The 27,220-nt window shown below is 40.8% G+C and overlaps 1 protein-coding gene and 1 pseudogene across 2 annotated transcripts in view; one reads left to right on the top strand and one right to left on the bottom strand.

Annotated features, from left to right (window-relative positions):
* NACC2 (NACC family member 2) overlaps positions 1-27,220 on the bottom strand; it is a 130,156-nt gene that overhangs the window by 85,895 nt on the left and 17,041 nt on the right. The gene's annotated exons all lie outside the window — the stretch shown is intronic.
* On the top strand, positions 19,066-25,765 carry LOC122739041 (annotated as a pseudogene).

The raw sequence follows: 27,220 nt of genomic DNA, 5'->3' as shown, positions 1-27,220 counted from the left end.
ACAAGGAGTGAGGACTGGCTGGAGTGGCAGGTGGTTAATGGGGAGAGAACATTGGAGCAGTGGGGAAGACCCAAATATGGAAGGTGTCAGACATTGGAATAGAAGAGTTTATACTTTAATGGAGAATAACACTTACCTGATCCTCAACTTTCTCAACCCAACGCCCTGTACCTTAGAAGAAGAAATATCAGTTCTGGAATGTCTAAAACCACTTGGGGATGTCAAAATGGAACAATGCTCATTCCCAGAAAGCATTTGCCTGAATAGTAAAATATTGTCCACCCTTCGAACTCTGAGGTCCTTTCCAGATGCATCAGGGGAGCATGCCCTTCATTCCCAGGTATTGAAGGCAATTAGATACTGGTGGGGAGAGTAAGAGGGCAAGGAGGAGGTCAAGGGAAGAGGGGAAAGGACAAGAGAGGAATAAAAGCTTTTTAAGCATCACAACTCAGCGTGCCAGCTGCGCTGAAGCTCTTCACTTGAAAATTAAATGTACACCAAAAGGTCCAGATTAGAAATACCATCCTTTGGCTGAAAATGAATTTATAGCCTGAGGTCATATGCTGCTGCTGCTGCTGCTGCTGCTGCTGCTGTTGCCTTGTTCTGGGGAATCAATCTACACAGTCCACTCTGCTACAGAAATGCAATGTCCTCCAAGCTGTTCAATACATCATAGGATTTAAAACACCAAATACCTTTCCTCCCCTTCGTTTCCCCTTCTCCCCCCTCTCTTTGGGAGGATGCTGAGGACAGGCACATTGAAAAGAGGACTTAGCACCATTTCACTGGGCAATTTCAGATTCTCAGTGTTTTCTTCCTTCTCCTCAGAAGGAAAAACAGAAGGATGTTTTCCATAAGCAGCCGATTTCATTAGCTAATTTTACCATCACTTATGGTCGACTTTATGACTAAGATTTCATGCTGACTATATTAATCCTGTCAAATTTCGGAGAGAGAGGAATGATACTGTGTGTTTTATAGCTGCAATAACTTCTAGTCCATTAGACATGCATGCTGACATGGAAGTAATCAAATTGATTTTTTGCCTATTACAATGGAGAACTTTGTATGAGCAAATAGCCCTTCTGGCAATGGTCTGTAAACCTCAAGAACCCTGCACTCCCCTCAGGAAGTGAAGAAATCCAGCAAGATCCAGCTAAGAAATCTGGGTGTTCCCTCCTCCCTCCCCCCCTAGCTTTACATGCTATGTTCCCCTGAGAGAGGGAACACATTAGTCGACCAGAACAACAACAAAAGACAATGAAAGGAATAATTTGAGGTTTTCAAAGCCACTGTAGACATCACAGAGATGCAATTAGCTGTTTTCCCAGGATCAAGGGTCCTATTATTTCCTTCCCAAAGATAAGACAGTCCTGTTGTGTAATACTGGGCTCCAGCTCAGAGGTCTCAGATTCCCACACAAATGGATCCCAGGAATCTGAAGGGGTTTGGGGGAAGGAGAAAGCACAGAAAGGAGGCAATTTAGTACAGTAGACAAATCCCTTAACTTGTAAGTCCAGAGAGAACTGGCTTTTGCTCTGACTGACGCTTGTGAGATATGTGATCCTGGGGAAGTCATTAAACCTCTGGGAAATACAATTTCCTAATAGGTAACATGGGAACACTAATCTTCACTAGTACCTACTTCACAGAGTTATTGGGAAGAAAATGTTTCTATAAACCTTATGGCTTTCGAAATGACAGCAATAGTAACAATGACATTTATTTATAATCTTTTAAAGTTTGAAAGATTTTCTAGGTATTATCTCCTCTGTGCCTGGCATAAGCTCGAGGTGTATAGTACAGGTTGCATTAGTCCCATCTTACAGATAGTTTTAAATCGAGGCTCTGTAATTGTAGTGACTTGACATTTGTTCTTAATTTCTCACCCCAGAAGATCCCTTATGCCTTACAGCCTTCTCCCAGGGGTGGAGGTTCCCTCCAAACCACCATCTTGAAGAAGGGCCACAAGGTCAGCCCCATCTCAGCTTCTGAAACCCACCATTCAACACCAGTCCCTGCTGAGGTACCTTCAGTCAATCCCCCTTCAAACGGGGATTACTTCCTATCACAAAAATACAATCTAAACCAGACTCACTACCAGTCCAACTCTATTCAACTAGGGAAATAAGATGTATCTGTAGCAAATCTTACTTTCATGGTCTTGTTAATATAATTAAGCAGGGTGTTTGACAAAATTACTTTCCTGACACAATTTACTATCTCTTGTTTAGTTTTATTCCATCCTGCAGCCTACTGCCCACAGGAATCCCTCTTAAAACCAAAAACATTTAATTACCTTCTCTAACCCAAGGAAGGTGTGAAAATGAAAATAAATACAAAGAGAAACAGGAAGCTCAGTTTAGGCTGATGCTCTCCATCAGTCTGACTGCTGTTGTCTGCTTTCTCTTCAGTATGAAGCAGAAAAGGAGAAAAAGAATTGAACAGCAGAGAGTCAGAATGGAAAAGAATGGACAATTACCCCCAACTCCCCCAAAGTCTCATCTTCATAGGATAGCTTCATTTCTTGGTTTCAGACATTAAGAGTTTCCACATTATTAGACACACATGTTCAAAGAGAATGAAAAGGTTTTCCCAAAGTCAAACTCAAAGTGAGTTCTTTATTAATCAAGCATGAAACCATTGCCCTCCTCTGGGTGAATAATTTATCTATTCAGTTTCTGAAAACCAGGAAGGGGCCTATCAACAAGGTTTGGCATCAAGATATTGGAGTTCAACCTTTGGGCTCTTGACAGTCAAAGAAAAATCACTCCTGGAGCCTCAGTTCCTCCTCATCTGTAAAATGGGAATAATAATACTCGTACTATAGACTATGCAAGGTTTGTTGTGAGGAAAACATATAATGTGAGCTGGATAATCATTACAGCTGTATAAGCTACCTCACAATTTTCTAGAAATTTAAAAGAGTATATATAATAGATCCTCCAATGAAAAAGAACAGTTTCAATCTGATGTCTTCTATTTCCTATAATGGCTTTGAGTCTTGTTTGACAATTAAAAAATCTGAATAGTAAATTCTAAAGAGTGCAAGCCTCCTGGATGTCATAATAGTATACATCTACAGATGTTGCTAATAAAATTCTCATTTACAAATGAGAAAACTCAGAGTCCAAGACACTGATTTGCCTAGTTGTTAAATAGGACCAGAGTGCAGAATTCAAATCCAGCTCTATCTAGTCATGACCTTGAGTCAAGGTCATTTTTCTTGCAGAATAATCTGTCTGATTAGCTTTGGTTTCCTCCATGGATACTTAATCAAGCCCTTTAAACTTAAGCCATGAGATCTATTCCCCTATCCCCAGTCATATCATACTTTACAACCCTCAATCCCAGATCATAGTCACTAATCCCAGAAGGATCATATCCCAAACTTCATTTGACCTCTTAATCCCTAGCTACATACAGGCCAAGCCCCAGTGCAAGTCACAAGGTAGAGTGTGAATAGGCCAAAGTCTCAATTACGACTCTGCTACATACTTTTTTGTGCAAACTTGAACCTTTATTTGCTCATCCATCAAGGAGAATAATCTCTACCCCTTATCTCAAGAGTGATTATGAGAAGTCAGTGAAGTAATGGATGGTGTGTATTGGGAAAAGTAAAGCACATTATTGCCTATACATATGGCATTATTAATTAGGAATCTGTCCTGGAAGAAAATGGAAAGTCCTTACTCTGGACTGGAAACCCCATGGCCAGTTAGTGTTAAGATTTTGCCACTGAACACATGCCTAAAAGGGATAAAGAAATTGAAATCTTCCTAGCACATTTTAACAATTGAGTGAGGAAGGTCAAAAGAATATACATATATATATATATATGGCATCTTTGTGATTTATCAAAAGGCAAGTTTATGCTTACAACTTATGAACTTTCCCTAAAGGATCAAAGGATCAATACACGCACGCATGTGTGTATACACACACACACACACACACACACACACGGAAGGGGGAGAGGGGGAGAAGAAGGGCAGGGCTGTATAATATACCATATTAATATTTTCAATCATTTCTCTAAAAAGAAGCCAATTAAGTCTGAAATTTGGAGGGTACATTCACCTACCGCACTTCCCAAACTTTTGAAAGCAGCAAAATGTTTCTTGTCTACCCAAGAGGAGAACTCAAAAAAGAAGAGGTTCAGAGGCAGATAGATAGTCATTTCAGAACACATCCAACAGTGCTTCCAAGCCCAAATGAGGATATGATCATCAAAAGTATCTTTGTTGGGCCAATTAAAAAGAGAGGGGGGGGGGGTGTAAGTGTAAAAGGAGCTTTCCATTTCCCCCCCCCAGTTATTGGAAATCTGACTAAGAGGGGCAGGATACAACATCAAGGAGCTTTCTCATGACCTCAAGAGATATTGCCATGACAACTCTGGCTCAATCTTCCCAACACTGGTATCTTCATTTGTATGGGTGTGAAATAGAATAATTAAAATAAGTTATTTTCTCAGCTTGGAAGTTAAGAATGGGGAGGGGGGAGAGGAAGAGAGAAGGGAAGGTTGGAGTAGAAGAGGGTAGTACAGCTCAAAAAGATGTCGACTTAAATAGTCTTTATAGTAAATTATCAACTACCTTGAAACACACACTCCAATAGTCAAATCTGCCCCATAACTTCCAAAACAGCTTGGTAAATCAAATCAAATCAAATCAAATCAAAACCACTGCTGGTGTAATGTTTCACTTTTAAAAATCCAATGGTTAAGGACAGCTAGGTGACAGTGTTTAAAGCACCTGCCCTGGAGTCAGGAGGACCGGAGTTCAAATCTGGCCTCAGACACTTGACACTTACTAGCTGTGTGACCCTGGGCAAGTCACTTAACCCTCACTGCCCCCACCCCAATCCAATGGTTTAATACTCAAATGAATAAATGTTACTGCTCTTTGAATGAGCCTGAAAGACCTGGGTTAAAATCTAACCTAGAGGTACTGGCTGTGTGACTCTGACCAAGGCACTTCACTTGTCAGTGCTCCAAGCTACCAGCACTTTAAGACAGTGGTTCCCAATTGGTTCCTCAACAGCTTTAACAAAATGTGCTGTGAATTCCTAAGGTAATTTAATAAAATACTAACAAACATTCTTTTGTATTGATTCATTAAATGCTAACAATAATTCCAATGGTGAGGTTAGGCCCCAAAAGCTTCACATTTAAAATTTGCTACATAAAAGTAATTATAGGGGCAGCTAGGTGGCACAATGGATAAAGCACTGGCCTTGGATTCCGAGTTCAAATCCAGCCTCAGACACTTGACACTTACTAGCTGCATGACCCTGGGTAAGTCACTTAATCCTCATTGCCCCATGAATAAATGAATGAATGAACAAATAAACAAGCAAATAAATGAATAATTTTAAGTAATTATAAAATATGATTTTTCTACCTATAATTATCAAAAAATCTAAATATAAATTTATAGAACTCATTCTATATAAAATAATTATGTATATTTTCTGTGGGAGTCTATTAAAACGTTAAAGCCCAACAGGACCTCGTATGCTTACTGTTATCTGAAAGATTTCATATTAAATTACTTTATAATTTTTGCCAAATATTCAAAGTTACAACTTGAGAAATGTTTAACATACTATAACTATCATATAAACAATTTCTATGTTCAGGTTTTAAAATTTTGAACAAAAGTTTGCAAGATTTGGCTTAAGGACCAAAGCTTATTCCTCAATTTGATTTAAATCAAAAATAAAGTGAAAATGCTTGCTCACACAATGTACTAGAAATGGTCGAATTTTCCATATTCTCTTATTGAGATGGAATTTTATTTTTTAAAGTTTTAGCCACCTAAAAAAAATTTTTTTAAAAAAGTTTTGGATACCTAACCAATCAAGAGAAATGAATAGCTAGTTTTATAAAAATATACTGCTAATGACGAGCTACATTACATGAAATGTACAATTAAGGTACAATTGCATATATTGCTTTATTTCTGGCATTTATATATACATTTCTATGTAAGAAAAGAATCCTAAACAAAAACAAACAAAAAAACCAACAGAACAACAAAAAAAAGAATCCCTTTATATGACTTTGTTTTGTACCACTAGTACAGGCTACATTCTCATGGAAACTGAATGGCCAATGAATGTTGCCAGCCAGTTCATTTGAAAAATCACCAGATAGAATAAGGATAATTTAAGCCCCCAAAACGCCTTACTACTGCACTGAGAGGCAGTTAAGATTGTTTCTATAGAACATCTGTAATGGTCTGGGATGGTTTCAAGAGGCCCTGTAATGTGCATGCCCAGCAATCAGTTTTCAAACATGTGTGTTTATTTGTACTTGAACACTTGCAGCAGTTTGGAATCAATCTGATGACAGACTAAGAAACTCCCAGAACACCCTGCACTTAGAAGACTCAGTTTGATGTAATCACTGTATCAAAATCCTCATGCTCATGAACATGGTAGCTTCAAATTACTGCAGAAACAAACTTATAATGCTCCAAACATGTACATGCTTGTTGTCATAGAGGAAAATTATAACTAACATTTACTGTGGTAGGCTCCATTAAAGAATTTTTAGCACAAACCCCTTGGCCCATCAAGAACCCCACCCCCCAAGGGGCTCACAAACAACTGAAAGCACAGCTCTCTAAGACTCAAGTTGCAGAGAGGGTGGTTAATAGACAGTTTCCTCATATCAATGAAATCACTAAACAGGTCCAAGTTACTTTAAAATTTGTTCCATGTAACAATCATTTCTGCCTCATCTATGCCAGGGCAATCTCCAGTGTATTATCTCATCTACTCTTTGAAGATTTGCTCTGCCCCATTTTCCACTGTATTAGATGAAATCAGTTGTGGATTTTTACCCCACATTGCGCTAAGATACACACACACACACACACAGCTGTAAAAAGCTGAGTAGTTAAGAGAACTTTGTTTTGGGGAAGAGGAGGTAAGAGTACATTATCACAACACTGTAAACATTGTAGATTGGTGGACTGTTTCTCCTGCACAGTGGATTTACAATAAAATTCAATAAACAAAAAAGTCAAATATTGATCAGCTACCTACTGTGTGCTTGGCAACCATAGCAAGTGCTTGGAATACAAAACCAGAAATCAATCAGTCCCTATCCCTGTCAAAGAGCTTACATTCTACTAGTATGTGGTTGACATATACTGTACACACATCAGTCTAATATTAACAAAGTAAGGAGTGTGACTAGGGGCAAAGAGAAACTCAGACAAAAGGCCCTAGGAAAATCTGAGGAGGAAGAGGACACTTTTAGGTGGGGGTGGGTAGAGATGGCATGTTGACTTTGGGCAATAGTAGTAAAATTAAACTGAAACATATAGCATGTAAAAGTGAAATTAAGGCTGGAAAGGTAGATTTAAGACTGATACTGAGGAGGGCATCAAATGCCAAACTAAGAAATTTGAATTTTATCCTAGAGGCAAACCACTGAAGAGTTTGGGGCAGGGGAATGATGTGCTAAGACTTCCTGTTGTGCCTTAAGGTATTAGGCAGATCTGCAGAACTGTCTGCTTAAATTGTCTCAGCTTAAGAGTGTCAAACATGTACTAGATACTTTTCCATGGGTATGAGTAGGCTGTGTTCTTATACAACTTGACCAGTTTCACCCTTGAACAAATTTTAATTTAAATACCTCCAGCATCCAATAGGATCTTGTTCTTTCCTTTTCAACATCTTATCCTCCAAATAGTATCTTATGCATAAGAGGTGCCTAAAAAACTTTTGATTTGTTAAAACATCCTAAAATCAATAGAAAAAGTGTCACCCCACCCGCCAAGAGCATCTGCATTTTTAACAGAAAACAAAACCTTAAACTAAAGGAATAAAGCTGTGTGACATTAGCCAGGACTGGCTAACATGGATGGTAGGGACCTAATTTTTTGGACAATAAAGCCAACTGGGGGCAGCTAGGTAGCACAGTAGACAAAGCACCGGCCCTGGATTCAGGAGGACCTGAGTTCAAATCTGGCCTCACTTTGACACTTACTAGCTGTGTGACCCTGAGCAAGTCATTTAACCATAATTGAACCCCCCCCCCCCCAAAAAAAGCCAAATGAAATACTCCAGAAGCCAGAGTCTGTTGGCAGTCACTCCTCAGACCTTCAGGGAGAAATGATAACTCTCATGGCATACAAGTTTTCAAACTGGTGTCCAAATGTTTCAACATGCTCATACAACTTTGAAGTTTCTTCATCTATAAAATGAAAGGGTTAGATTAGATGATTTCTGAGGTTCTATCTTGGCCTACTAACAGTTTATCATGAAAAGGTACTTAGGATGGGATACATAAAGAATTCAAAGTGTAGGGGGCGGCTAGGTGGCGAAGTGGATAGAGCACCGGCCCTGGATTCAGGAGTACCTGAGTTCAAATCTGACCTCAGACACTTGACACTTACTAGCTGTGTGACCCTGGGCAAGTCACTTAACCCCCATTGCCCCGCAAAAAAAAAAAAAAAGAATTCAAAGTGTTCTTTGGGTCTGTTAATTCAGGAGTCACCATCAAAAGAGCATTTAGAGTTTTAGGTGGGAAGGGAGGGGAGAAAGAAGGTCAAGAGACAGGCCTTGGCTTCTCAAACAAGCACATTGTTTCATAGCTTGTTCCTTTCCATTAGAATAACCTGAGCTCCAACCTTATTATCATTCATTTCTGGAATACCTTTTATTATAACTTTGTGCCAAATAAACTGGACTAGAATAATAAAAAATTTCTCTTGTTCCAAAATTGACTTATTATGCAATTTAGACTTTGACTTGACCATCAAGTTGGGAAAATTTTTGCTTAAGCTCAGCTTTTCACCTCAGATGTCTTTCAGTGCCACCTTCAAGCATATCACCACCACCCCCAATTCCATCTGATCACTCAGAAGAATACAGTGATACCTCTCTCAAGGAATCTTTTGGCAAAGTCTGTCTCCTGATACCAAAATGTTTGCATAAATCACTTGAAACCAAGTTACCAGAGGGAGGCATAGGGCAACTAGATCACAAATGGGCCTTTGCCCTTCTGCCCCAAGAAGGTCCAGATTATGATTTTATTTAGCATTCAGAAACCCTTTCATACTCTATTCCCTTGCCTCCCTTATCTGGCATCCTAGAAGGCATTCCCTACTTCCTGTACTACTTCTACCTCTAGTAACAAAGTTTCTCATGAGGAAGTGTGTCACTGGAAACCCTCCCCCTATCTTCAGATAGGAACAGATCTGAGACACTGTAATTCTTCAAAGAAGTCTGGGGATGGGGTAGCAATAGGATACAAGCATCCCAGCTAAGGAGAGAGACCTTGAATGGAGAAGTTATTTAAAATGAACTATTAAACTTAAGCCTGAGAACTGGCTACACACAGGGCACTGTTATAGAGAATGGCCTCACCCACAGAAATAACACATAGTTTGGAGTAGACACCGGGAAAGACAGAGACAAACTGGCTTATTGATAAAGGTCTTCTTATCTAAAACCCAGGAAAAATTCTGTGCTGCTCTGTCTTAGTCATCTCATTCATACAAAGGAAAGATTACTCAGTAGAGATCAGCATTAATTCATTTTCATGAACATGATAAGGCAACTTCGAGATACTAGATAAAAAGAAAAGGCAGTCACAGTTGTGTCATCTCTTTCCTTAGGTCTGTCCGACTGGGCTTGAAGTTCTGGCTGGGGGGGTGGGGGGAGCCTGGGGAGATCATTAGGCAATACCAATTAGCTATGTCCTGATCTGGGCACCATCTTGTTAGTGTTTAACCAACAAACATGGAGGATGTGGGCATGCCCAAAGAAATTGCCTGTTTTTTGGTGAATTGCCTAAGGGGTTGGGGAGGGGGTGAGGTTAGAAGGGAAAAAAAATGGCTTTTGAAAAAAAAACAAAACAAAACACTAGAAATCCTGAAACAAGACACTACTCAACACAGGGTAACTGGAACTGAATAAGCCAAAAAGCTTTCCCTAAATGGAAAGTTTTTCTGAGCTTCATACAAGAACAAGAAAACCTTTTGATATGAAGGATATCAATGATTTAACAGTTCTGATAAAAATGTAAATTCTTGGGGCAGCTAGGGTGGCGCAGTGGATAGAGCACCTGCCCCGGAGCTTGCCAATTGACACCCCCCCAAAAAAAAAATCACTTCCAATGTGTGTCTTAAAATCAGTTTCATTTTAGCTCAATCTTTTTATACCTTCTTGAGGTACACTATTAGGCCTGGGAAATAAAGATGTTGGAAAGACTTCAAAAAAGAAAATTTAGCTGTGATCACTACACTCCTCCTTACTAAGGCAGAAAAAAAAAGGACCCTATCCATTTTAGAGGTTGTTTTAACAAGAATTTTTGGATTTAATCCTAGTTATCCAGAAATCCAATTCACCAGGAACAGCATATTCACCCCTCAAAACACTATTTCTTCCATACACTTGAAATCCATAGGATAGTTTTTCATACAATCTCTGCCTGGTTCATTAATGGACACACTGGGTACTGAAACCCAGAAGGCAGGACTAGAGAAGAAGGTTAATACAGAATCAGAACCTAAGGGCAAAGGGCAGAGAAGGGCAGCAGAAGTAAACTCACTAAAGCCAGGGCCAGGCAGGGTAGAGGCAGAAATAGTCTTCCCTTGGCCAAAGAGAAAGTAGATCTTTTTTTGTTTTTTTGTTTGCTTGAGACTGTCAGCCCTGCTTGGGGCCTGGAGCTTCTCAGCAACCCAGCCCAGCCCAGAATGTTCACCAGGAGCTCTACATAATCACATTCCATTTGCCTTCTCTTTTATAAGCCTTTCACACTTTTTTTTTTTGGTCCCATCTCCTTCTGTAAATCCTATGTGCAACTCACCAGACAAAGTAGTGAGGCCCAGAAAAGAATGAAAAATGATCTGAGGGATGGAGAACAGGTTTCATGTAAAAGAGTCAAAGAACTAGGGTCTTCATTTAGCATAGACAAAGCTACGGGTTGACTTGGTTACAGTCTTCAAGTACATGACAGTTTTTTATAGATGAGATACAGAACATTTAGTTCCCTCTGCCCACCAAAATCTCAAGAAAAAAAAAAAAGAAGAAGAAGAAGAAGGAACTGACAAAGGAAAGCAAGAATGACTAAATTTGGGCAAGACCAACTATGGGTGAGGGGTGAAGGATAAAAAATTGGACTGGGCAACCAATAGAGGGTACAATGCCTCTCTCCCTACAGAGCAGTCCTGGGGTACCCTTGAGACGCATGTGCAGCATGATGGTATGCTGGGCCAGATGAACTATCATGGTCCTAATCATGTCCTCTAAGAAGACTCCCTATCTCCTTGGTTTGGAATTTTAACCAAAAACAAAGCCAAAAAAAAAAAAGCTTGTCATTGTTAAAACACCTCCAGGTGGGGGAAACAGTGGGGGCAAACAACTCAAATAACTCAGAAACCAACTGGAAATGTCCTTCATATGATTTCCGCTATGGCTTCCTCTGCCCCCTCTTCTTTCCTCTGGGGCAGCATAGATTTACGCCATTTTTAATGAGGCCAGTTAATTGATTTAAATATGGAATATTTAATGATGAAGTGACGGGGCTGGCAGTTTAACGGTACTGGAGATTTTTGGGGGTATTTTGGGATACTATTAAATTTTACAGGTAACAGATGGATACTATTTCTTAGAACATATAAACTGATCCTTCTACCGTATGTGGCCAAGGATATTTATATTCCAAGCTTGCTCAGCTCCCCCCTCCCCTCTTTGTTAAAAAGACAGATTTATTCCTGTGTTTAAAAAAAAGGGTTATGGGGGCAGCTAGGTGGCGCAGTGGATAAAGCACTGGCCCTGTATTCAGGAGTTCCTGAGTTCAAATCCGCCTCAGACACTTGACACTTACTAGCTGTGTGACCCTGGGCAAGTCACTTAATCCCCATTGCCCCGTAAAAAAAAAAAAAAAAGGTTATTCCCATGACCCAAAGACTGGACTGAAACACCAAAGTTTACCTACTCAGAGTACATTCACCTAAACAAAAAGTTTCTTTTATTTTCCTCTACCTAAGGAGCTTCCAAATTCTTTTTTAATCTAGATGTGTCCTAACACTCCTATATAAGGTAGCCAGGTCCTATCCTCATGATGGTGACCTGGGAAAATGGAAAAGTTCCAGGAATAGAACTCAGGGTTTCTAATTTGAAGTCAAATAGTTGTGTTTTTTTAATGCTAGTGGCGGCAAGTGTCAAAAATATTCAAAGAAAAGGAAGCTTGGGGCAGTGACCAACTCTGGGCTCCAAGCCCAGCCAAGGGGACAAAATTGGCCAAATTATATTGACTGGGAATCAGGAGGGACCTTTTAGGGGTCACCTAATCCAAGCTTCTGGTTAACACTGGAATCTCCACTATGATGTCCCTGACAGGTGGTCATCTAAACCTTCCAGTGATGGAGAGGTCAGTACTTGACAAAGAAACCAATTATATTGTGATACAGCTCTGATATCTGGAATTTTGTTCCTCATAATTAAGCTAAAATCTGCCTTCTTTGATATTCCTTTATGTCCTTTTGGTCCTGCTCTCTAGAACTATACAAAAATGAATTACTTCTGCCACAAGACAGCTCGTGAAATACTTGAAGCAATCATATCCCTCCCTCCCAAGTCATCTGTTTTTCCCCTTATTAAACATCACCAGTTCCTTCAAGCTGAACATTGCATATTCTCCAGTCCTTTCACTTCTAGATTGTCCTCTGTGGAATTTGCTGCAGTAGTCAATGACTTTCCTAAAATCTGGCATGCTGCATTGAACCCAACACTTCAGCTGTGCTCTGACTTGGGTAGAAAGCAGCAAGATTATCTTATCACATCCTTTCATTTTGGATGCGATGCAGTATTAACAATGGACTTACAGTCATATTACCTTTTGGTGAAGAGTGCCACACTATTGAAACTTGTGAAGACCAAAACTCTGAAAAAAACAAAGAAGCAACGTCTCCTGAACCTGTTGCAACTATCACTTCCAATCAAGGAGGAGGTAGATTGCAAGATTAATCTTATCCATGAGGAGAACAAACCATTATTACCCACATGGCATGACTACTGGGCTTCCCAATCCTTCCCTATCCCTATACATGTATCCCTATACATACCAACCACTGCCATCCTTTCAGCTTAAGTTCTCCAATTGGGTTAGAATACTGAATGCCCTGGGAAGGAGACTATGAGTTATTATCAGTACATTATTACACCAGAACAGGTTTTAATTAAAGAAAAGAGAAAAAGAAAAGAAAAGAGAGAAGGGGCAACTAGGTGACACAGTGGATAAAGCACCAGCCCTGGATTCAGGAGGACCTGAGTTCAAATCTGACCTCAGACACTTGGCACTTACTAGCTGTGTGACCCTGGGCAAGTCACTTAACCCTCGCTGCACTGCCCAAAAAAAGGGGGGGATCGAGAAGAAAGTAGTGATGCTACCAAAGAGAGGCTTGAAGTAGTAGTCAGGTTGAAGACATGAAGCAGGGATGCTGACAGATCTGATTTGAAGCTGTTATATGTCTAGAAAAAAAGACCATCCTTGGTCCCAGCCATCTACAAAGAGGCCTGATTCAATTAAATAATAAGGGATACAAAGCTGTTCATCATTGGGTCCCTAATGTAGTGATGAATGACTATACCCTTAGGATAATATTGACAAAGAAAAAGAGAAGACCTATGCCTATAAAGGAATTCCTAGGACCAACATTTGTAATGATCTCTCTCTCTTTCTCTCTCTCTCTCTCTCTCTCTCTCTTCTCTCTCCTCTCTACACACACACACACACACACACACACACTCCTTTCAGAAGCTTTGGTTATAAAGTGAACATAATGACAGGGAGAAAATGTGGAAAGGATATGTACTTCAAATTTCTCCCTCCTAGCTAAATTCATGCCCCAAAGGATTTTTGTCCATGCCCTCTGCACTGTTCTTGGTCACGCTCTGCCTTAGAGAGGAGAAAAAAAAATTCCCTTTTGGAGCGAGAAAATGATTTGCATAATATTCTTTGCAAGTTCATATCAGCCTCTGATAATGATCTCAGCATAATGCAGAGACGTTTGAGAAGGCTGTTACAACACTAAGTTACATCATATTTTAAATTATGTTTCCCTTTATAGAAAGGTGTTGCAAAAACACACAGACATGAAATCTGTCTGTTGGAGCCCCAGTACAAACCACCTGACCATCTTCCCACTATTCTACTGTTACAGATTGCAACACTGGCTTCCAGATCTTACCAAACAAAAGCAACTAACTGTACCAGACTGCCTTCACAAAATGCCCAGCTCCTTCTCCAGGGTAGATGCTGGAACCCATATGACTGCACAAGAAATACCTGATGACACATATGGGAAAAAGAGAACAGAATAAGCATTTATATTGCACCTACTATGTGCCAGGCATAATGCTAAGTGCTTTTACCAATATCACCTCACTTGATCCTCACAACAACCATGCACAGTAAGAGTGGTCGTGTTCTTCAATGGTGTCCAACTCTCCATGATCCCATTTGGAATTTTTTTGGCAAAGATACTGGAGCAGATTGCCATTTCCTTCTCCAGCTCATTTTAACCCATGGGGAAACTAAGGCAACTGAAGTTAAGTGATTTGCCCAGGGTCACTTGGGCAGCAGCTAGTAAGACCAGATTAGAAAACAGGTCTTCCCAATTCCAGGCTCAGCCCTCTATCCATTGCATAGCACCTAGCTGCCCCACATAAGCTGGAGAACACCATGCTTCTCCCTTCCACATGATATGCTTCAGCAGTGCCATGGATTCTAGCCTATAGGCAGAAAAGTGGCCCCCTTCGGTTATCCCAAAACCATATTGATGGAGCCCAGCTTGAAGATTTCTTTCCTGAGTTCTCCAGTGACCAGGTAACTTTAGAGTAGAAATCACACCCTCTTCAATCAACAGGACTGAAAGTGGGTGGGGAGGGGCAGCTAGATGATGCAATCGATGGAGCACCGGCCCTGGATTCAGGAGTACCTGAGTTCAAATCTGACCTCAGACACTTGACACTTACTAGCTTTGTGACCCTGGGCAAGTCACTTAACCCCAATTGCCTTACAGAAAGAAAGAAAGAAAGAAAGAAAGAAAGAAAGAAAGAAAGAAAGAAAGAAAGAAAGAAAGAAAGAAAGAAAGAAAGAAAGAAAGAAAGAAAGAAAGAAAGAAAGAAAGAAAGAAAGTGGGTGGGGTAAATTCACCACAACATAAAACCTAATTCAAGGAAGTTGATGGCCAAATGTATTCCTAGGCAAGCTGGTGGCTGGTAAAATGACATCACTCTCTCAAACAGTCCCCAGAACCCCCCTGTCAGAGGGGGACTTCTGATATGTTCACATTTGTTTCCCCAAGCAGAATCCTATGTTTCCCCTTCTCAAAGAGTAAAGGGCATCCTCCCAAATATTTGGGGTTGAATGCCCTGTTTAAAACAGAGTGGAGGGCAGCTAGGTGGCGCAGTGAATAAAGCACTGGCCTTGGATTCAGGAGGACCTGAGTTCAAATCCAGCCTCAGACACTTAACACTTAACTAGCTGTGTGACCCTGGGCAAGTCACTTAACCCTCATTGCCCTGCCAAAAAACCAAACAAACAAAAAAACAGAGTGGAAAGAAGAGGTGGATAGAAGAGAAGCCACAAAGGATTTTCATGGAGAACTCGGGAAACTGAATACATGCGGTACAATCATTGTAGACTTCAGGTTCTGGAGAGCGCAGCGGAAAAGGCATTTTGATTGGAGTCAGAACACCTTGGGGTTGGAATCTTGCTCTGTTCATTATTTCAAAGCAGCTATGTGGTGCAGTGGGACAGAGTGCTAGGCCCTCCAGTGAGGACCTGAGTCCAAATCCAGGCTCGGACTTACTAGCTGTGTGACTCTGGGCAAATCTCTTAGCCCTCTTTGCCTTGTTTCCCTCATCTGAAACAAATGAGAATGGAGAAAGAAATGACAAACCATTGCAATCTTTGCAAAGAAAAGCCCAAATTGGATCATAGTCGTTCATGATGACACAACATGACTGATGAGGAAAACCTCTGAACTACTTATGATCTCTGTGACCTTGAGTTAATCACTAGCCTCCTCTCTAGGTCTCACTTATAAAATACTTAATCACATATAAAACTTAGATAAAATAAGGAGGTTGGACTACATGATCTCTAAAACCCTTTCTAGCTTAATAGGTCATAAGTTATTTCAAACTTGGCCAAGATAGATCAACAACTCCCCTTTCCCCCTGAAAGTAGGAATAGAAAGGTTCCACCACATTAGGCAAAGGGAACTGGATTAGAGTAGAAAAAGACTTTAAGAAAAAGGTGATCCTACCACCAGGTCTTCATGGGTAATGGAAAGAATATCTCCTCCCCTTTTTGCTTTCCTTTTTCTTCATTTAGGAGACTGACACACTAAAGCAAGAGTAGACCACTCAACCTCTATTTTCCTAAAAGCTTTCTTTCTTTTTTATTTAAAAAAAATCCAATTATAGCACCAATCTCTCAGCAGGGGTCAGTGTTCGAATAAGAACGGGCAAAGTGAGAGGACACAACACCAGCAAGATTAATGCCTAAAGGGTTTCAAAAGTTGTATGATGCAGATTTCATTAACATCTTAATTGTAATGTATCTTTTTAATCTTCTCTCACACTAATGGCTTTATATGGTTCAAAAAAAAAAAAGGAGAAAAAACTGCTGACAACAACAAAAAATATCAATATACAAAATTTAACAAAGGCGCTTAGCAGTAGAATGGAAACGAAATTAGATGCAGGAAACTGTGTTAACACTGTGATTTTTAACTGCACAACAATCCCAGAATGAAGCTAATACCGTTATGGCTACTTCTATTCTTCCCTGTGATACAGAGGCAATAAGTGAGCTCAGCAAAGCCCTGCAGCAATGCAAAGGGCCCACCCAGTATGCATTCCTTAATGTAACCAGGAGAGACATTTCAAATGGTTGGAATGAGCATATTCATCATAGTCATTAAATTTCCTAAGGAGGGGGGGCCTAAATAAAGCACTGGGCTTGGATTCAGGAGGACCTGAGTTCAAATCCGACCCTGGGCAAGTCACTTAACCCCCATGGCCCTGCCAAAAAAACCAAAACCAAAACCAAAAACAATAAATTTCCTAGGACCAAAGATTTAAAGAATGGGTCATAGAAGTCAACTATTTTATAGATGAGGAAACTGAGGCCCAGATATCCAAAGGTCCAAAGTCACATAGCTAGCAACAAAGTTGGGATTCAAACCCAAATTGTCCTGACTTTCTATCTGCATTTTTTGCCACTGCACCCAGCTATTTCTCCTGTGTCCCCTGTGGAATTACCCTAAAAGACCACTCTAGCTAAGCACTGAAATTTCTGAGAATGACTTTTGCTCCATATTGGTCTTATCTAAATCAGGAATTTGCACTGTAAACAGTGATGAATATGAAGAATTTAGAGGCATAGAATGAGACAATTATATGGAGAGTTGAAATAAGCAGAACCAGGGAAAACAAGATGTGGAAAACAAAAATTAAAGTAAATGCTATATAACCCAGACTGGCCCTTCTTGTACGTGTGTGTATGGGGTGGGGGGGGGGAGGAGGGGAGGGAGGAATATAAGAAAGGGAAGGAATAAGCACTGAATGTCTACTATATGCTACTTTACAAAAAATCTCATTGCTCTTTACCACAAATCTGGGAAACAGATATTATTAATATCACTCTCATTTTCCAGTTGAGAAGACTGAGGCAGATAAAGGTGAAGTGATTTGCCAGGGTCCAGTCCCACAGCTAGTAAGTAAGTGTTGGAGACTGGATTGAATTCTAGCTTTCCCAACTCCAGGCGCCAGTACTCTTATCCAACATACTACCAAAGCTGTCAGACTTGTTTGACCTATTGGTTGGTTAGCTTTTCTGTTTTCTTACAAGGGAGAAGATATATTTACAAGTAACATGATAAAATATCAATTAATTTTTTAAAAAATAGCTTTTCCCACCAAATCGATGATATGATATGCCAACTGTACATGGATTCTAGAAGATTCTAGAGTGACAACAAATTCTGGTTTATCCAGAAATACGAGGAAATGAGGTTCTCTACTAGATAAGTGATTCAAATTAACCAAGAGTTGCTTTTGGGCATCTGCATTTTAAAAATATTTATTAAATTCTGGTGTACATCTAAGCCTAACTATATAGAGCTGAATTTCATCTTTAATGATTCAGAAGACCCTTTTAGGATTTTTGCAGTGCCTTGGAGTCCCTGGGAGGAGACTCACCACCACTGAAAAAAATAGTGAGAAGAAATATGCTATTTCTACCAACTGAATGATTTAACTGGAGTAGACAGGAGTTTAATTTACACTTTTTAGCTTAAATTCATAAATGACCATTTGGTGTCAACTTTTAACAGCTGCTTTAGAGCAAAATGATATAGTAGGAAAACTGTTCTAAAGCTACCACTGAAACCCACCTAAATCCTGAGTTTCAGGAAATGGAAATTACTAATTGATTACAGAAGAATGCAAGCTCCTTGAAGTTAGGGAACTTTTTCTACTTTGTCATTGCATCCTCAGAGCCTAGATTGGTGCTTTGAACATAGCACTGAATTTAATAAATGCTTATTTATTGGTTTGACAACCAATAAACCTATCAAAATTTTACCTGTCCTTTTAGACCGTTTGAACTGGTCCTCCAGGAAGTCTCTTTCCAAACGTGGTAGCACCATGAAGCTCTTTCTCTCCTTTTTCAGTTAATTTGAATTAGACCACTCTATTTTCTGGAATCATGGCATTTGAAAGGAAGAAAGCAAAGGAGGATTGAGGTTAGAGAGAAAGGAGAAAGTCCTGAATGCCTTAGAATGAATTCCCCTTTCCCTCTTCCCCTCAGCCTCCTGTAATTAAGTCACTTACCTCTTTCTAAGCCTCAGTTTCCTATTCTGTAAAATGAGGAGTGAGTTAGACTAGATGACCTCTATTCTTGTTAAATCTACCTCCTAAGGTTCAAAAAGGTACAACCTCTGGTAAGATTTTTTTCCCTAATCCAAGTCATTGGTTAGTGCCCATTCCCTTAAATTACAGTATACTTCTACTTCTAAGGAGCACCAAATGGCCAACGACATTGGTGCTGCAGGAAGAGCTGGAGGCCCTGGGGCCCTGGAGTCAGAGGCCAAGGGGGCTTCTGAGGTGGCTTTGCAGGTGGGGGCCGTGGACGAGGGCCGGGGCCAAGGCCACGGGGCCAAGGAGGAAAGGGCCGAGGATAAGGAGTGGGCTCCTGTCACCAAGCTAGACCAACTAGTCAAGGACATGAAGATCAAGTCTTTGGAGGAGACCTATCTTTTCTCCCTTCCTATTAAGGAATCTGAGATCACAGATTTCTTCCTGGGGTCTTCATTGAAGGATAAGGTTCTGAAGATCATGCCTGTTCAGAAACAAACTAGAGCTGGACAACGTACCAGGTTCTAAGGCTTTTTGTGGCCATCGGCAACTACGATGCCTATGTTGGCTTGGGTGTCAAGTGCTCCAAGGAAGTAGCCACAGCTATTTGTGGTGTTATCATTCTGGCCAAGCTGTCCATCATTCCTGTTAGACATGGCTACTGGGGGAATAAGATTAGCAAGCCTCACAGTGCCCTGCAAAGGTCACTGGGCGCTGTGGATCTGTTTTGGTGCACCTGATCCCCGCCCCTCAAGGTACTGGCATTGTCTCAGCTCCTGTGCCTAAGAAGCTCCTGTGCCTAAACTGCTCCAAGTCACTGATGGCTGGAATTGATGACTGCTACACTTCTGCAAGGGTCTGTACTGCCACTCTGGGCAACTTTGCTAAAGCTACCTTCGATGCCATCTCCAAAACATACAGCTACCTAACCCCAGACCTGTGGGAAAGAGGCTGTGTTTACTAAGTCTCCTATCAGGAATTCACCAACCATCTTGTGAAGACTCACACCTCGGGTGTCTGTCCAGAGGACCCAGGCAGCCTGCTGTGGCAAGCATAAGATTTTTTTTTTAATAACAATGAATAAAACTGAACTATGCCTGCTTAAAAAAAAATTACAGTATACTCACTTTGTTAATGTAGTATTCCTCTCCCTCCCCCCCATAGAACATAAGCTTCTTGAAGGACAAGTACCATTTTTTCCATTTCAGTCCAATTCAATGCGCATTCATTGAGCTAGTATATAACTATACAAAGCACCAAGCTAGGTACTGGAAACCCAAAGGCAAGATGAAAAATGGCCCCTGACCTCAAGGACCTACTTGACCTGTGTGCATGTGTATTATGGGGGGAGGCGTGGGCAGAAATACCACTGGTAAATACATAAGAATGTATAAAAAATCTGAGAACAGAAAGAAAGCACTAATAACTAATAATTACATGATTGAGTAGTTCATATAGAAAGTGACATGAACTGAGCCTTGTATCAGAGTAAGGGTTCTAAGAGGCAGAGATATAAGGAGGGAGTACATTCTCAGTATTCAGGACAGTCTGAGAAAAGGAATGGAGACAGAAGATGGATGGAATGCTGAGCTCTGGGATGAGTGAGTACACCAATTTGGCTGTGACAGCATATGTGAGGGGCAGTCATGTACAATAACCCTAGAAAGGTAGGCTAGAACCAGACTAGGAAAGGCTTTAAATGCCAAGCTAAGTCAATAGCGGGGCTATGAAAGTTCTTAAGAGGAGGGTAACACTTTTAGGAAGATGGAAATGGGGTGTTTAGAAGATGATTAGAACAAGGTTAAGAGTCTGAATGATGGGATTTCAACTAGGAGAAGAGGGACAGATTAGGGACTGTGGTCATCTTCATGAGAAAGAAGGATGAAAGAGGGGACTCTTGGTGAGGTATGGCATTAGATGGCCTTTTGAGTGCCCTTCCAATGGTGATATTATGAATTGCTAACATGGAATACCTTAAGAAAGTGACAAGGAGGATTTTGATGCATTGAAAACAAATCTATTTTGAGAAGACTGAAGCTAGGAATGAATCCAATCCCAATTGCCTGGAAAAGAACTCACAGTAACAACACAGTAAAAAGAAAACTTGTCAAGGATTTGGGAGCCCTATGTGGGGAACCTTACCTTTACCAGTGACTAGACTAGACCTTGGACAAGTTATTTAAAGCTCTTTGTGTTTTGGTTTTTCTTAATAAAATGAGGGACTTCATATGACCCTAAGATCTGGAGCTAGAAGGGACTTCAGATAGCAAGTATGGGCTTAAGAGGTGCTTTAGACTGACTGTCTACTCCCATGCTTCTTAAATTGGGGGGGGGGCGCTAAATGTGGGGGGGGGAGGTTTACAAAAAATTTGGCAGTAAATGTTTGATTTGTATACCTACTCTTATATATCCTATACTCAGGGTTGTGTAAAAATTTCTCAGGCCAAAAAGGGTTCATGAATGGAAAAAGCTTTAGAAGGTCTGGTCTAGGCTCCCTAACTGAGAAAGTTGTGTGGTAAACTGCTCCAAGTCACAAAGGTGACACTGAGGGCTTGAACACAAGTTTCTAATTCCAAATTCATTGACTGTTCCCACAAGCCATGCTGCCTAGCCTTGCCTAGATAATCTCTTTTCAAAGAAAAAAAATCTATAAATCTACCAGTTCAGCATTTAAATCTGGGAGTGGACAAGGCTCATCAGAAAAAAAAAATCACACCAGCCTCTGTAGTATGGTTTGTGCCCCATACCTTAACAAACCTTCCTGGAAGGTCTTAGGGTCACAAGAGTTGAAGGGATCTAAGAAAGAATCTAGTCCAACTCATTCATTTTTATAGAGGAAGAAACTGAAGCAAAGAGAAATTCAACTCCTTCCCAATAACACAAAGGTAATTGTGTCAAAAGGACGCTAAGTGTCTCACGAGTGGATAAAGTGCAGGTCCTAGAGTCAGGAACTCATCTTCCTGAGTTCAGATTGGGCCTCAAACACTACTAGCTGTGTGTCCCTGAACAAGTCACTTAACCTTGTTTGCTTCCTCATCTTGCAAAATGAAGATAGAGAAAGGAAATGGCGAACCACTCTATTATCTGTCAAGAAAATGCCACATAGCTGAAAAACAGCATCAACCACAGTATCAGAAACTAGTATTACACCTGGCATTTAACATTCTTATCCACTCCCCCATACTACCTGCCTTTTCCACTGCTTTTTCTCACTATACTTCCATCTCCAAATCCTGGCTACTTGACTCTTATTCCAACAAGTTTTCCCCTGATTACGTATGGCCCACACTGACTCTCCCCCATCCAAACTGGCTTCCCATCTCCTCATGCAGCTAAACCGTACCCCTCCAAAGTTCTCAATGACCCTTTGAGTTGCCATATATAAAAATGATCCTTTCTCGGTTTGCAAACTCTGACACTGTATATCACTTCTTATCTTTTCTTTCTAGGTTTTCCATGAAGCTTCTCTCTCCTGGTCCTCTCCTACTGATCAAACCCCTCCTTCAGTCTTCTTTGCTGCTCCTTCCACTACATATCATGCCCACTAAACTGTGGGTGTCCATCCCCTCGAGGCTTGCTGCTGACTCTGGCCCTCTATCTCTTTTTTGTTTGTACTGTCTTATTTGGTGAGTTCTTCAGCTCCCATATCATGCAGGTTATTTCAAGATTTAAAGATCCAGTCCTAGTCTTTCTGAGATATAGCCCTGAATAACCAACTACTCTGGACATCTCAAAATGGAATATCCCATAGGCACATCAAACTCAACTTGCTCATCATCTTCCCCCTCAAACTCTTCCTGCTTCTGAATTTATCATGTCAAGGAACCAAAATCCAATTATCTATCTGGCTCACAAACTCCTGTGACATCCTCAACTTCTCATTTCTCATTCATTCTACATATCCAGTTCATTGCCAAATCTTTCACAATCTCTTGTATCACATATTCTCTTTCTCCATTCACATGACCACAACCTAGTTCAGGCACTCACCTCTCACCTGACTATTGCAACAGCTTCTAACTGGTTCTTCCTCCCAGGTGTCTTTCCACTCCAAACCACTCCCCACTTAGTTATCAAGGTGATTTTTCTAAAGTGTAGGTAAGGACATGCCACCTGTCCCTCTACTCGATGAATTCCAGTGCTTCCTATTACTTTTTGCCTCCAGAAAAAAAAATCTTCTTGTTTGCCATTTAAAGCTCTTCATAATTTGGTCCTTCAGATCTTCTTCATTCCTACCCCCATCCACACATTCAATGATCTAGCCCTACTTGTAGCTCCTCACACCTGACATTCCATGCAGTGACTGTTCCTTATTCTTGGAATGCCCGCCCTTCTCTCTCACCTCTGATTATAGATTTCCCTGGCTTCCTTTGAGGATTCAGCTCAAGTCCTACTTTCTGCAAGAGGCTTTTCTTGGTCCTACTCTCCCTCACCCCACACCAGCTGATAGGGTCTTGTGCTCTCAGATTACCCTCCACCAATAAATATTCAGAATCATAATAATAGTAATATTACTAATACTAATCATATATATATATATATATATATATATATATATATATATATATATATAATAGCTATATCTAATCATAGCATTTATCTAATGCTTTAAGGTCAGCAAAGTGTTTTAGTCTTATTTGAACATTAAAAACCCTGGAAGGCAGATGCTATTATCCCCATTTTCAGATGAGTGCACTAAAGCAGGGAAGTCAAGTGTCCTGTCAAGAGTCACCACAGCTAGTAAGTATCTGGAGTAAGATTTGAACTCAAGGGGGCAGCTAGGTGGCACAGTGGATAAAGCCCCAGCCCTGGAGTCAGGAATACCAGAGTTCAAATCCGGCCTCAGACACTTGACACTTACTAGCTGTGTGACCCTGGGCAAGTCACTTAACCCCTATTGCCCTGCAAAAGAAAAAAAAAAGATGGAGTCAGAAAGACCTGAGTTCACAAGTTTACCACTTACAAACCCATACCACTTCAATGCCCTATCTGTGCATGTCACATTGGTCTTTTCATATATTCCTCATTATTTGCAGGGGATTCTTTTTGCCTTCTTTGTATTCTCAGCACTTAGCACCCTGCATGGCACATGGTAATTGATTAAAAGATGCTTGTTGACTGCCTGGCCTTAGAGCTTCAGTACTTAATATCTTTCTTTCTTTCTTTCTTTGTGGGCAATGAGGGTTAAGTGACTTGTCCAGGGTCACACCAGCTAGTGAAGCTGAGACTGATTTGAACTCAGGTCCTCCTGAATTCAGGGCCAATGCTTTATCCACTGAGCCATGTAGCCCACTTAATATCTTTCTATATTGTCTTGTGTCTCTTACCATTTCTAATATATGTATTTACCCTAACATGGACTGAAAGTAGAAAAAGGTAGTCACAATCCCTGTTCTTCTAATCAGCAATAGCATAAGCAATAGCACATTCATTTTGATCCTCAAAATAATCATGGGAGGTAGGTGCTATCATCCACATCTTATAGACCAGGGAAACTGAGGCACAGAGATTTAATTGTCTTGTCCAGGATCATCTAGACTTATGGTTCTGAGGATTCAAACTCAGGTCTTACTGGCAAAGTTCTGCAATCTATCCCATATGCCACCTAACTGCCCTAAGGTTATGTTTGGGAAACACAGCCAGGAATGACCTCCCTGAACCTATCACCTACCTACACATTTAGCTAAGTAGCTAGGAGTGAGCTGAAGCCTTCTGCTTTTATGCAAACATCACATCCAGCAAGTTCCAAAGCCATGAAGACCACAAAAGTGTGCAGAAATATCTATCAGAGCTGTTTCCAAGGATCTAGACAAACCATCAGACCACCATTGTATTAACAAGCCAAGTTCATTGCCTGAAGTCCCAAACAAGTTTCCTACTGTGTTTTCTACCCATTGGAACAACAGTAAAATAAAAGGGGGGAGGGGATGTTGGGAGAACAAGTCAATGTTAATACTCTGGAAATGTCAGGAAGTCAGTTTGATCTGTCCCCTTTTTCCTCTCCCTGAGACCTTGATCCTCCAGAGGTAGTAAATAGGGGCAGCTAGATGCACAGTGGATAGAGCACTGGCCTTGGATTCAGAAAGACCTGAGTTCAAATCCAACCTCAGGACACTTGACACTTACTAGCTATGTGACCCTGGGCAAGTCACTTAACCCTGTTGCCCCCCCCCAAAAAAACAGAGGTTGTAAATACTTTCTGATCTTTCCACTTCTCCATTGAAATATGCCTAAAAAAAAAAATAATCCCCCCCACATATGGGATCCTCTAACCTACATATATAGCATTTTACGATTTATTAAGCAGCTCCCCAACTAAAGCAGGCCACAGGACAGGTATCATATTCATTTCAAAGATAAGGAAGCTGAGACTCAGAGATGAAGTGACTAGCTCAAGCTACATAAGTAGCAGAGCCCAACTCTAACTACTTTAGCCATCCAGCAAGGCTTGTTCCATTTGCTATGCTATCTGAACCTCACTATATCTTGGTTTTCATGCAAACACCTACTAACCAACCACTTCAGTTCTCTGAGGGACTATGGTGTTTGTGTGAAAGCAATACCAACACTTAGTTGAGTGGCCCAGATTTTAAAGACAGGGCATCCTCCAATCCAAATGTGGCAACCCTTCCCAGACCAAACAAACAAACGCAGTGGAAAAATAGGTTAACAGAGAGATTTCATAGTTAGTTTCTCTCAGGTTAAACTTTCTCCAATTCTCTTAACTTGGGAAAGGTAGGCCAGCCAGCCTTTGATCGCCTCCCACTTGCAATTCTTTGCACATGACTCTTTTTTCTCCTTTAGCTTGCTGCTGAAAATTATGCAGGCTCCAGATTTCCAAGGAGGCAAAACATCTGTGCCCTCTTCCTAAATCAATATACTCCGCAAAGAGCCCTGATTGATACAAATTGCTGGCTTCAAAGCAAAGCTAAGGCTACCCCCAGCCCTAACCCCCACCCCAACTTGCCAAACAATAAACAGATCTGGACACAGAAGCCCCGATTACTGGAGAGATGTCACCAGGAGGCAGGAGCTCTCTCCTTACCCTAGTGACCATATATAGTCACTTTTATGCAGTTCCTCTGCCTGCCCATCCACCCACCCTCCTTCCCCACCCTCGCTGGCATTTGCTTCCCAAGCACACTGGCAGTATTTGGGCAGGTTGCCACCAACCAATAGTAGCACTCTGTCCATTTTAATGCATTCTGCTCCCCTTTTCCAGGGCCTGGCTACAGATTTTAAAGTATTTCCTGGGGGGTTGTGAGGAGAGAAGAGAGGGAATGATTCATTTAAAGAGACACAGACCTGGGTTCTTCATATCCCACCCATTTGAAAATGATGACTTAGATAAAGAAAAAATACCAGTCTAGTACTCTCTTGGGACTTTGAAACAAGTTCTTAAAAGAAATGTGTCCATTCACTGAATCTGAAAACCGGCTCATTATTTTAGGACCATTTTGTGGAAAGAACAATGATTTCAGACCCAGAAAACTCCACTTTGTGGTACTAATGTATGCATCAGGGAAGAGATAAGGGGAAATTAATGTTGAGGACAGGGAGTAGAATTATATTGGCTAAGGTTTCCTTTTGAGTGTTAACTCAAAGTGAATACATTTATACAGATTTCACCTATTTGAGAACACATCTTCAGTTTTTAAAACTCTTTCAGCTCAGTCTAATTTCATGATATTGGCTTCCACTAAACAACCCAGAATCCATCCCTTTTTCAGAAGCAGTTTCCACAGGTTTGTTTTCATCTATGGAAATCCAGAAGGCCGTCCCCATTTCAGGATTCCTCCAACAAAAGCCAATGCAACTCAAACCACTTGTCTACCCCCACACACACCTCCCCACAGGGGACCAAATTACTTTTCTCCTGAAGTTCATGTCCCTGAACAAGAGTTGTCTACTTTCAAACAGCATCTGTGGGGAAATACAGCCCGGGGTAATGACGTCCACGTAGTACCTCCACCCTTCACAGGCTTGTTTAAATAACATTTATTGGGGTTGGTTATTTTTTCTTTCTTTCTTCTTTTTTTAACTGAACTTTAAAAAAAGAGAAGGGAAAAAAGGGAACTTGCTAATGAATCTCAGTTCCTAACAAATGAGCAATTGCAGTTGACACGATGAATTATGCCCGAAGCAAGCTGGGAAACATATTTTGCAAATGATCTCATCTAGAGGCAAGCCTGGTACAACACTTGATTTGCTAAAAAAAGACACAAAGGTTGTCACAATTCCTGTCACTTTGTGAATAAGGTCAAGTAAGATGCCTGCAAATCTCACCCTACAGTGCATGGCTAACCTATATTTTTTCCCCTAGCCA

This window comes from Dromiciops gliroides, chromosome 2, assembly GCF_019393635.1.
Source record: "Dromiciops gliroides isolate mDroGli1 chromosome 2, mDroGli1.pri, whole genome shotgun sequence".
NCBI classification, from domain to species: Eukaryota; Metazoa; Chordata; class Mammalia; order Microbiotheria; family Microbiotheriidae; genus Dromiciops; species Dromiciops gliroides.
Note: the sequence above shows the minus strand (reverse complement) of the source record. Positions and strands in the feature narration are given on the sequence as shown.